The sequence below is a fragment of the Malus sylvestris genome, chromosome 12 (assembly GCF_916048215.2).
Source record: "Malus sylvestris chromosome 12, drMalSylv7.2, whole genome shotgun sequence".
NCBI classification, from domain to species: Eukaryota; Viridiplantae; Streptophyta; class Magnoliopsida; order Rosales; family Rosaceae; genus Malus; species Malus sylvestris.
Window position 1 is genome coordinate 30,030,780 of NC_062271.1, and position 12,216 is coordinate 30,042,995.

A 12,216-nucleotide genomic window follows, 5' to 3' on the forward strand; every position below is an offset into this window, starting at 1 on the left:
TGGACCGTATCTCTCTGATAATTCTACAGGGATCACTAATGCGACGAGCTTATAATTACAACAATGACCAAAATTGCTATGTTTAGTGACATATGCTAATGATTATTTAAACTACTAGACAACGCTTTAATTACCCGATGTGGACGATTTATTAAAGTTGACATCCATTTTGTCATTCAACTATATTCGATCTAGTGAGTGATCTAATTCAGTCTTAAACACAAAACAATGCCTTATGAGATATTATTTTTTTTGCTTAAAAGTAACATTATATGAGTCAGTCAAACTTTAAAGATAAAGATGCTATATCATAACCAGAGTTTGTTATTAGTTTGTTATAAGTTTGTTACTCATGTAATTAGTTTGGTTTATGTGATTGGTTTAGATAGCTAAATGTAAATAGTCAAAAGGCTATATATATATGTAATTATATTATTCATTTGACAATGAAAATGGAAAGTCACAGATTTCTTAATTCTTAAGAAATATATCTCTCTCTCTCTTCTCTCTATCTCTTTTACAAGAACACAGAGTTTCTACATGGTATCCTTCGCCTTCTACCTCATGGCTAATTCGATCCCTTTTTCCGCTTCGTCTCTCTGATTCTCGACGATCTTATCTTGTAATTCTTGTTTTTGATTGTGTTTGTACCATACTTGACCAATCCCGAAACTACTGAGCACCGGTCAACGTTATACCGTCAAGGATCCAGAAGAGCTTCCCTTCAACCAGGAGGCAAATCACAATGTGACACGTGTCGACATCAGAAGCCAATCACAGCTCGACACGTGTCAACATCAGAAGCCAATCACAACACGACACGTGTCAATATTAGAACAAAACTAAAAACTCTCTTCTATAAATAGGGATCATTCTCCCACAATAATCTCTAATGTCATTTTGTACTAAACTATTCACTAGAACTCACTAAACCAGAGCTTGAACCTATGTATTTGTGTAAACCCGTCACAATTAATGAGAACTCCTCTACTCCGTGGACGTAGCCAATCTGGGTGAACCACGTACATCCTGTGTTTGCTTCTCTGTCTCTATTCATTTACGTACTTATCCTCACTAGTGACCGAAGCAACCAAGCGAAGGTCACAAAACCTGACACTTTCTGTTGTACCAAAGTCCTCGCTGATTTTGTGCATCAACATTTGGCGCTGTCTGTGGGAAGCGCACTTATTCCTACTCTCTACAGCTCTGTCAAGCTGGTTTCCACCATTCGTACACTTTCTTTTGGCCAAGCATCTCTCTCCGACATGGGGAGCGAAAGAAGCCACAGCACACAGAATGACACCCCTGCTGGACCAAGTATGAAGCAACGAAAGCAGGAAGGAAATAGAGTTACTCTTCAAGCTAAAGTCGATGAGCTAGAGGTTCAGAACAACAAGATAGCGATGAAGAATGAAGTCCTCCAGGAACAATATGAAAAACTTTTCGAGATGCTTCACGAGGCTAGGCAGGCTCAAACACACAAGCTCGTCGCCCCTGTCGAGGTCAACAATCAACTGAATGCCCCCCAACTCGGAGGGTCACCGATATCCGACACGGACATCCCTGATAAGGATCAAGCTACACATCAATGTGATAATCAACATGAGACTTCTCTCAACCCAGCTGCTTCAACCCAAAGCAGGAGAAGTAGAGGAAAACACCTCCTCACAGAGGGTGTGGAAGGATCAAAAGCTGTCTATCGCGATTGTCGAGACTTCCTAAAGCAACGTCGAGAGAATCCCATCCACATAAGCTCGAAGATCAATGACCCAAGGGTTTCTGAAAGACTCGGTCCTCTTCCACGACCCAGGCCAGCCGCCAATCTAGAGAAGGGGCAACAAGTCCCAGAAGAATATGAAGGTATTGGGGACTCGGAAACATTCCGACATACTCACTCTAGAAGTCAGTGTGGTGAGTCCAAAGAAAGATCACGCTATCTTGATCAAACTTTCCTACTTCCAAGAGGCAATGGGGGCTTAAAGAAGAAAACTTCGGTGGTGCACGACTCCGCTCAGGACCCCCTTGTCCTGCAGCTCCTTGAGGAAGTAAACAAGCTGAAGGCTGAACGTCAAGCCGAGATACCTGACTGGAACCAACCCAGGCCTGGCCCTCTCACAAGAAGGATCCTCAACACTCCCCTCCAAGCGAAGACAAAGCAGAAGCTTGATTTACAGCTCTATACTGGAAGGGAAGACCCGATTGAACACCTTAACCTCTTTGAGTCCACCATGGTATACCGGGGACACATCGACGAAGAACGGTGCCTTCTCTTCCCCTTCACCCTCTCTGGCGGAGCTTTAAACTGGTATTGCCGTCTTCCACCTGAGACAGTAGACTCATTTGAAGAGTTTAGGAAGCTGTTTGTCTCTCAACACATTTTCCAGACCGATCGCTTGCATTCCGCAGATGACTTGTACACTATTCACCAGAAGCCAGACGAGTCATTACGAAAGTACGCTGGCCGCTTCAGCCATGAGTATTCTCGCTGCGCTGAGGCAGATGACAAGACCGCCCTCAAGGCTTTCACGGCAGGCTTACGTGACTGTTTCTTCAAGTACATGATCAATGCCAACACTTGGAAGATTTACTCTGAGGTGATGACACAAGCTTACAACCATGCCTCCGCCGAGGCAAGGACATATCAAGGAAAACCCCCTACAGTCACCCCTTATCAGCAAGTAGGGAGTGGAGGCCAGATCCAACCAAATGAAAAGACCTCAACCTTCCAAATGGTAGCAGCACACCCCTCTGCCTCATTTAATGCTTCGCCAAGTCAGCAGACATATCAATCTCAGGGCAAAAGGAAAGACTTCCATCCTCACCAATCTCATTTTAATAAAAAGAATAAGGGGCACTATAGCGATAACTCAGGATATCGTCACAATAATGCCCGCCCCCAAGCAGTCAACGCAGTGGGCCAATCACGTGTCAAGACAGGCCCTACCCCGAGGTATGAGACATACACCTCTTTGAATGCTACATGTGCTGCCATCTACCCCAGTATAGCTCACCTGATACCAAAGCCAAAGCCAAGACAGCCATATTACAAGTCCACGAAGAACACGGGCATGTTTTGCTGCTACCACGAGTATAATGGCCATGATAGTGAGAAATGCATTATCCTCCGTGACCATATTGAAGCTTTGGCACGTGAAGGAAAAATTGATCAGTTCCTCCTTCACCCTCCAAGGGATAACCGTAACCAGCGCCAGGTGAATGTGATATATTCCATAAGCGGCGGCACACCTATGTCTGAATCTTCTAATAGGGCCATGAAAAGCAGTGAACGAACTTTGAGACCTGGCCATCAAGTGTTTCATGTGGAAGACATCAGAGGAGGCAAGTATCAAAAGCCTAGCTGGGATCCAATATGTTTCTACCCTGAAGAAGAAAGAGGTATCATCTACCCTCACAACGACCCGCTGATCGTGGAGGCTCACATAGCAAATTTTGATGTGAAACGAATCCTGATAGACACAGGTGCTTCAGTCAATATCATGTTTGATGAAGCTTTCAAGGCACTTAATGTAGCTGAACACTTGCTCGATCGCTCGATTTCTCCTCTGATAAGCTTCTCTGGCGATATCGTGCAACCTTTAGGAAGTATACACTTACCTTTCACCATTGGTACAGGCCCCTACACAGCTACTATTACCACTAACTTCCTAGTGGTCAACTGCCCAACGGCATACAATGTCATCTTTGGGCGCACAGGCATCAATGATCTCAAGGCCATGGTATCCACACATATGTTGTTGATGAAGTTTCCAACCCCTTTCGGCAATGGGTACATCAGGGGAGATCAACTTAGTGCTCGATCATGTTACAACACTTTAGTCAAACAACAACACCTGCCTGTCCCCAAGGAGACTCTCTTTATACATAACCAAGTCGTAAAGACCAGTCCAGATGAATCCAACTCAGGTCTTCAGGATGGCAACAGTCAACCCGACGACCCTCGAGATGACTCTTTCACCCAGCAAGCACAACCCGCTGAAGAGTTAGAGAATGTCTCTATCTCCAAAGACCATCCAGACCGCATGGTGAAGATTGGCACTACTTTGTCACCACCTCTTCGGTTGTCACTGATCTCCTTTTTGCAAGAGAACGCCGAGGTCTTCGCTTGGTCATATAAAGATATGCCGGGCATCTCTCCCGATATCATCTGTCACCATTTGAGTATTGATCCCAAGACCAAACCAGTAAAACAGAAGCGAAGATCTTATGATGTTGAACGATACGAGACGATGAAATCAGGAGTTGAAAAACTCAAGGACATAGGCTTCGTCCGTGAAGTCAATTACCCAACGTGGGTAGCAAATGTTGTCCTTGTTAAGAAAAATCCGACCAAGGAAAGTCTCCTGCTTCAAAAGGTCTTGTGGAGAATGTGTGTCGACTACACCGACCTAAACAAAGGATGCCCGAAGGATAGTTTCCCCCTTCCTCTCATTGATAGACTTATAGACTCTACGGCAGGGTGTGAGCTCTTGAGCTTCATGGACGCTTATTCAGGATACAACCAAATCCTCATGAACCCCTCAGACCAATAACATACAGCCTTCACTACTGATAGGGGATTATATTGCTACAAAGTCATGCCCTTCGGTCTAAAGAATGCAGGAGCAACTTATCAGAGACTGGTCAATTCAATGTTCGCCGAACAGATTGGGAAAAACATGGAAGTTTACGTTGATGATATGTTAGTCAAGAGCAAACATGCTGACCAACACATCACCAACCTATCTGAAACTTTCACCATTCTAAAGAGGTATCGAATGAGGTTGAACCCCAACAAATGTGCCTTCGGCGTGGGCTCGGGCAAATTCTTAGGCTTCATGATTAGCCAACGAGGCATTGAAGCTAACCCCGAAAAGATCAAAGCAATCCTCGACATGAAAGAGCCAGTAACTTCAAAAGACATCCAAAGCCTTACTGGCAAGGTGGCAGCCTTAACCAGATTCATCTCTAAGGCCACAGACAGATGTGCTCCTTTCTTCAAAGCACTCAAGGGAAATAAGAAGTACATTACATGGACGGAGGAATGTGCCAAGGCATTCAGGAACCTCAAAAAGTACATGAGTAAAGCCCCTCTGCTCTCCAAACCAGAAGTTGGTGACACTCTCATTATCTATCTATCGGTTTCGGCTTCAGCAGTTAGTTCTGTTCTTATTCGAAAGGACAGTGGGGTCGAAAGGCCCGTCTACTACGCTAGCAAGGCCCTACAAGATGCGGAGACACGATACTCTAACATTGAGAAATTAGCTCTAGCATTGGTCATGTCTGCTCGAAAACTTCGCCCTTATTTCCAAGCACACGTCATCATCGTGCTTACCAATCACCCTCTTCGACAGATACTCCAGAGTCCTGACACGTCTGGACGAATGATCAAATGGGCGATAGCATTGGGTGAGTTTGACATCTCCTACCAACCAAAACCAGCCGAAAAAGGTCAAGCAGTAGCAGATTTCATCGCCGACTTCACATATCCTGTTGACATTGCTTCTACACCTGAAGCAGTAGCTTCATTACCATCGGAAGCTCAGAAGGTAGAATCAACGACCCCAACATGGAGTCTGTATGTTGATGGCTCATCCAACCAACAGGGCTGCGGAGCAAGATTAGTCCTCACTACCCCCGATAAAGTGGCAATGGAATACGCTCTTCGTTTCAAATTCAAGGCATCGAACAACGAGGCCGAATACGAAGCCCTTCTAGCAGGCTTTCGTTTGGCCAAACACCTTGGGGTTAAACGAATTGATATCTTTAGTGACTCCCAATTAGTGGTCAACCAAGTCACAAACAACTTTGATGCTAAGGATAGCTCCATGGCAGCATATCTTGCGCAAACGCGACTTTTGCTCAAGTACTTCCACTACCAGATCACCCAAGTTCCTCGAGCGGCAAACAGTCATGCAGACGCTTTGGCTCGCCTCGCCTCGGCAATGGAAGACAAGATTGGGAGAAAAATTCATGTCGAATTGTTGGCAGAACCAAGCACCATGGTCGCGGAGGTGTGCAATTTACAACAAGAAGATAGTTGGATCACCCCAATTTATAAATTCCTTGCTCATGGCACCCTCCCAATTGACAAAGTCCAAGCTAAGCAGATTCGATACAAGTCTGCCCGCTACCTGATCATTAATGACCAACTCTACAAGCGCGGTTTCACCCTGCCATACCTAAGATGCCTTACACCTACGGAGGCGGAAATTGTCCTTCGGGAAATACATGAAGGAGTCTGCGGAGATCACGCTGGGTCTCGATCCCTAGCACACAAGACTTTTCGCCAAGGATACTATTGGCCAACACTCCACCAAGATGCCATCAGAATATCTCGCTCATGTGATAAGTGTCAACGCTACGCAACTATCCCTCACTCCCCTCCCGAGCCGCTCACTCCTATGATCAGCCCTTGGCCCTTCGCCCAATGGGGACTTGATTTGATCGGCCCAATGCCTGCAGGGAAAGGTAAGGTCCGCTATGCAATCGTTGCAGTTGACTACTTCACAAAGTGGGCTGAAGTAGAACCCTTGGCAACCATTACTGAGGGAAAAATAGAAGACTTCGTATGGAAGAACATCCTCTGCAGATTCGGCATTCCCAATGCGATAGTCACGGACAATGGGCGGTAGTTCGACAACAAGAAGTTCAAGATGTTCTGCTCTAAGTTCAACATCAACTTATGTTTTGCCTCTCCGGCCCATCCCCAGTCTAACGGACAAGTCGAGGCCGTTAACAAAATAATCAAGCGCACTCTGAAAACTAGCTTGGACAAAGCTAAAGGTTGTTGGCCAGAATTTGTACCCAAAGTCCTTTGGTCATACCGCACTTCATATCGGACTTCCATAGGAGAAACTCCATTCTCACTTGTTTTTGGTACAGAAGCAGTTGTCCCAGTTGAGCTTGAGCAAGCAACATACCGAATCCAGAACTACATACAGAGTGAGAACGACAAGCAACTCACCCTCAACCTGGATCTAGTCGAGGAACACAGAAATCAGGCTCACCTGAGGAATGTCGTCTACAAGCAGCGCATCTCCAACTACTACGACTCAAGGGTCAAACCTCGCTCTTTCAAAGTGGGAGACTGGGTACTGAAGAAAAGATTACTCTGTGATAGAGTCCCGAGTGAAGGAACACTCAGTCCTAATTGGGACGGACCGTTCGAGGTCGTCGGCATCAGCCGCCCTGGCTCCTACAAGCTCAGAAACTCCGACGGCAAGACCCTTGGCCATCCATGGAATGCTGACCACTTGAAGTACTATTACAAATAGACTCACATTGTACAAGTGTTAAGCTACAGCCGTTCAGCATCCTATGTAACAAAGACCATTTGGTATGAATTCAATAAAGATGTGATTTAGCCAACTCGGCCATAAACCCTTTTCCATTCTGAGCAATGAAACACTCAAGTGTTGAAGCTTCAACGCAAATGTTTCCAATACAAAACAAAATCTAAGTATGTGTCAACAAGACTATACAAAGGATCTACATCATACATTCCAACACATTCATACATAAACATCATCATTCCAATACATTCATACATAAACATCATCATTCCAATACATTCATACATAAACATCATACATTCCAACACATTCATGCATAAACATCATACATTCCAACACATCCATACATAAGCCAACTGTGCTTCGAAAGGGTTCAACACACTTTGTGTCATTCGACATTTGCCACAATGTGCCTCGACACCTTGCCCTTATTCTCACCAACTAGGTGATGAAGGAACTCACCTTCGTACCACCAACTAGGTGATGAAATGTACAACCCGTACTCTAATATTATTTGGAAACTTGCCACCCTTATCACCAATCAGGTGAAGAAGGAACTCATCTTCATGCCACCAACCAGGTGATGAAATGTACAACGCGTACTTTCCTTCATGCCACCAACCAGGTGATGCAATGTACAACGCGTACTCTCCTTCATGTCACCAACCAGGTGATGAAATGTGATGATAGGTGATTAAGGAATTTACATTCGTACCACCAACCAAGTGATGAAAGCAACCTACCATTCATTCCATCAACCAGAAGACGAGTGGTACAACTTGTACATGTGAACTCCTAGCATTCACAAATAATAAAAAACCATCAAGTTTTACAACTCAATTAGGGGAGCACTTATGCCTAACAAGAGCTATAGTCACCAACAAAGTCTTATTGCAAGCCAACAATGGCTTTAATGCATGGTATACGAAGATCAAGCTCTTCAGCCCTCTTGCATCTGCTTCAGACATTTCTCCTCTGTAACAATGCAAACACTACAACTCATAGAAAGCTTCAAACGCTCTTGATCAAGACTGTTCGAAGCAAATTCAATTTATATGGTTCATCCAAACCTTTGACTACTACAAGAGGTGGCTTGCATCACAATCTCTCGCTTAACAGTATGGAAGCAAAATTTGTATACGTTGTCTCTCCCACATTTTCAAATTTCTAGTTTTCCCAAAAAAAAAAAAAAAAAAAAAAAAGGAATTGGAAATTGGGAAATTCAACAAAAGCTTCATCAATGGAGGACAAGTATCAATCTCCAACGCTTCGCACTATGTTCATCAAGATAGTGCGAAGCACAATCAATTTATGGTGTCAACAAAAGCTTCATCCATGGAGGACAAGTATCAATCTCCAAAGCTTCGCACTATGTTCATCAAGATAGTGCGAAGCACAATCAATTTATGGTGCCAACAAAAGCTTCATCAATGGAGGACAAGTATCAATCTCCAAAGCTTCGCACTATGTTCATCAAGATAGTGCGAAGCACAATCAATTTATGGTGCCAACAAAAGCTTCATCCATGGAGGACAAGTATCAATCTCCAAAGCTTCGCACTATGTTCATCAAGATAGTGCGAAGCACAATCAATTTATGGTGCCAACAAAAGCTTCATCAATGGAGGACAAGTATCAATCTCCAAAGCTTCGCACTATGTTCATCAAGATAGTGCGAAGCATAATCAATTTATGGTGCCAACAAAAGCTTCATCAATGGAGGACAAATATCAATCTCAAAAGCTTCGCACTATGTTCATCAAGATAGTGCGAAGCACAATCAATTTATGGTGTCAACACCAAAGCTTCACCTATAAGGCTTCAACACCAACACTTCACCTATAAAGCTTCACATATCAAGCTTCAACCCCAATGCTTCACCTACAATACCAAATTTCAACACCAAAACACATAAAAGCTTCACACATTCTTCATCAAGATAGTGCGAAGCTAATTCCAGTGGAGCTGAATTTTGGACATCTTATAGTTCTTGAGCAGATGAACAACTTTCACGAAGGAAATTTTTCTATTTGAGCGACGGAAGTTAGAGTGTTGAAGCTCCAAACATGACGGTCAGATTTCTGCAAGCTTCAAAGCTGCTGCGGTGTTTCGAAGATCTGGAAATATTCAACCGTTAGTTTGTTCTGAATTTTTGATATGTTATGGAAGAGATGATGAGGAACAACTTCGATGAAGAAAGTATGTTGATCTGAACAAGAGAAACTGGAGTTTCAAAGCTCACAACAAGTCTGACGGGTTAATAGAAAAATCATGAACAGTTCCACATCATACCTGAATGTCTGGAGTTGTACTACTCCGATGGATCTCAAATTTGGGTATGTTGTAGTTCCCACGTTAAAGAACAATTTTCATGAAGACAATTTTTCGATTTGAGCTACAGAGGATGGTGTTATATTGAAGAGCTACCGCTCCCTCTACTCTGACTCCCTTTGGGCTTGCCATTTTGGGCTACACAAATAATTTTGGGCCCTCGCAATGCTAAACCTAGCTTGAAATATTTTTGGATAAGCCATATATGAAGGTGTGACATCAAAACAAGGCTTCGTTACTTTGACAAATTAGTAACAAGCAAGACACCTCATTCGGCAACTCTCCTCGCCTGAAGACTTGGGGGACTCCCACCATATGCTACTGCACCTTGATACTCGGAAGTCTCACAACCACTCAGTGACTTGGATTTTTCAAGTCTCCAACCGAGAAGTTTTCCTCACTCAGGAAATTAAGGGAACACTACCTCAAACTACATGCTTCACTTACAAAGCTCCAACAATACAAGTTTCAACAAAAGAAAAAATTCAAAGAACTTTCTGAAGAAGGCTTTGGTGTATTTAACACAATATGTTAAAATGAAGCAAAGCTTATTTATTAATACTTCCGATAAGCTACAAATATATACATGTACATGAGTCAAAATAAACAAACAAGAGGGAGCCTTCATAAAAATTGCTTAGGGGAAGTGTCAGCAGTCGGTAGAGCCCCAGAAAGAGAAAGCACCGGAGGATGGTTATCCGGAGCCTCAGTACTTGACAAAACCCCAGAAGGAGGAGGCATTGGAGGTTCATCATTTGAAGCTTCGTTACCAGGTACAACCCCAGAAGACGAAGGCAATAAATGCCTTTGGAACAAACCCACAAACCGCTGATGATCAAGTAAAACCTTACCATCAAATTCCTTCATCTGGTCAAGCTTCCTCTTCATGTTTGTAGCATAGTCATGGGCGAGCCGGTGCAACTGTTTATTCTCATGCTTGAGCCCTCTAATCTCCTGTTTGAGACTCATCACTTCAGCAGCCAATGATTCAACTTGGCGGGTTCTAGCAAATAGGCGTTGGGCCATATTAGACACAGAACCTGCACACTGAACACTAAGAGCCAGAGAGTCCTTAACAGCCAACTCATCAGACCGTTTGGAAAGTAGTCTGTTATCTTTGGGAGTGAGAAGGTTCCTGGCCACCACTGCAGCGGTCATATCATTCTTCATCACAGAATCCCCAACGGTAAGAGGACCAGTAGGGGATATGAAGGATGGGCGCCATATGTTGTCTGGAGAAGGCGTGGCTGTCTCTTCTCCAAGGTTCAAGTCAAAACGACGGTCGGAGGGTCCAGACATTTTCAAATGTGTTGAAGAGGGAAGATGTCAGACAAATCAAGATCTTAGAAGTGCAAGAAGGGAGCTTCTACTGATAAAGATTCAAGTGTGCTGTGGAACTTAATGCCAGCCTCTATAAAAATCTGCACTCAACGGAGCTTCAGAAATCGAAGAGGCGTTTGCTTTCTCAAAAGCTGGGCTGCTCAGAGACCACGAGGGCCGATCTCAGAAATCGAAGAAACACCTGCTTTTTCAGCCTCGTCAGCACCTGTCACATGCACACTCAGCTTTACGGAAATTACGGGCAATCTGTCGAAGATTTCTGGTGAAGTAGAAAGCACGTGAATCTTACTGTTCAATCACCGCTCTCCACATGCACCATCAACTCCTCGGGTACCACATATAACTTTGTCAAAGATCTCTGACAAAGTTTAGGCACGAGAATTTCGAAGTTCCAGTTACCCTACTATTACCCACAAGGTTAAAGGAACAGCACCACTGCTTGACAACTGGAAAGTCCCTATGTGTGTCGACCTCCGTGTTTTGCGGCAAGACAGGTTGGCAAGAACGTCCAACCTTTACTCACATTCGAGAAAAGACTCCCAACATAATTACTTTCTCAAAAACCGAAGTAGCACCGCTTTCCGAATCTCGAGAGTCAGATCCTCGACAGGATTGCTTGTTCGAAAACCGAAGAGGCACAACTCTCAAAACTTCGAGAGCCAGATTTCCTTAGACAAAGCTTGTCTGTAATCTTCACACGTAACATCAGCTTTCCAGATACCACATACCACTTTTTCAAAGTGCTCTGACAAAGTTAAAACACGTGAAGCTGGCAGCTCCCACTACATTGCTGTGACCAAGAAGGGTAAAGGAATAGCATTACTACTTGTTATTGGGAAATCCCTATATACATCGACCTCCCTCCTCAACGGACAGACAAACCTGCAAAAATGCTCAACCCTTTCTCGCATTCGAGAAGGCACCCTCAACATAACCTCTCGAAATACTCAGCTTTATTTCCCCCCGATAATACCTCAGCAAATAAGCCACACCAAGAACAAGAGTATCTCATATCATCAGGGTCGAAAGCAAGAGTATCCCATATCATGCTTTCTCCCTGTCTTTGTCTTTGTCCTTGTCCACACCTGCAGGACAAGGAGAAAGAGAGCAGTCAGTCGGAACCTGAAATCAAACCTCAAATCTGGAACTGACTGCCTGGAACCTTTGCCTGGTTACTTACTTAGCATTGCTCTCGAGTACTCATCCTCAACTGTTGTCAAGGTCACGAATTCCACCGGCAAATACCTCATGAC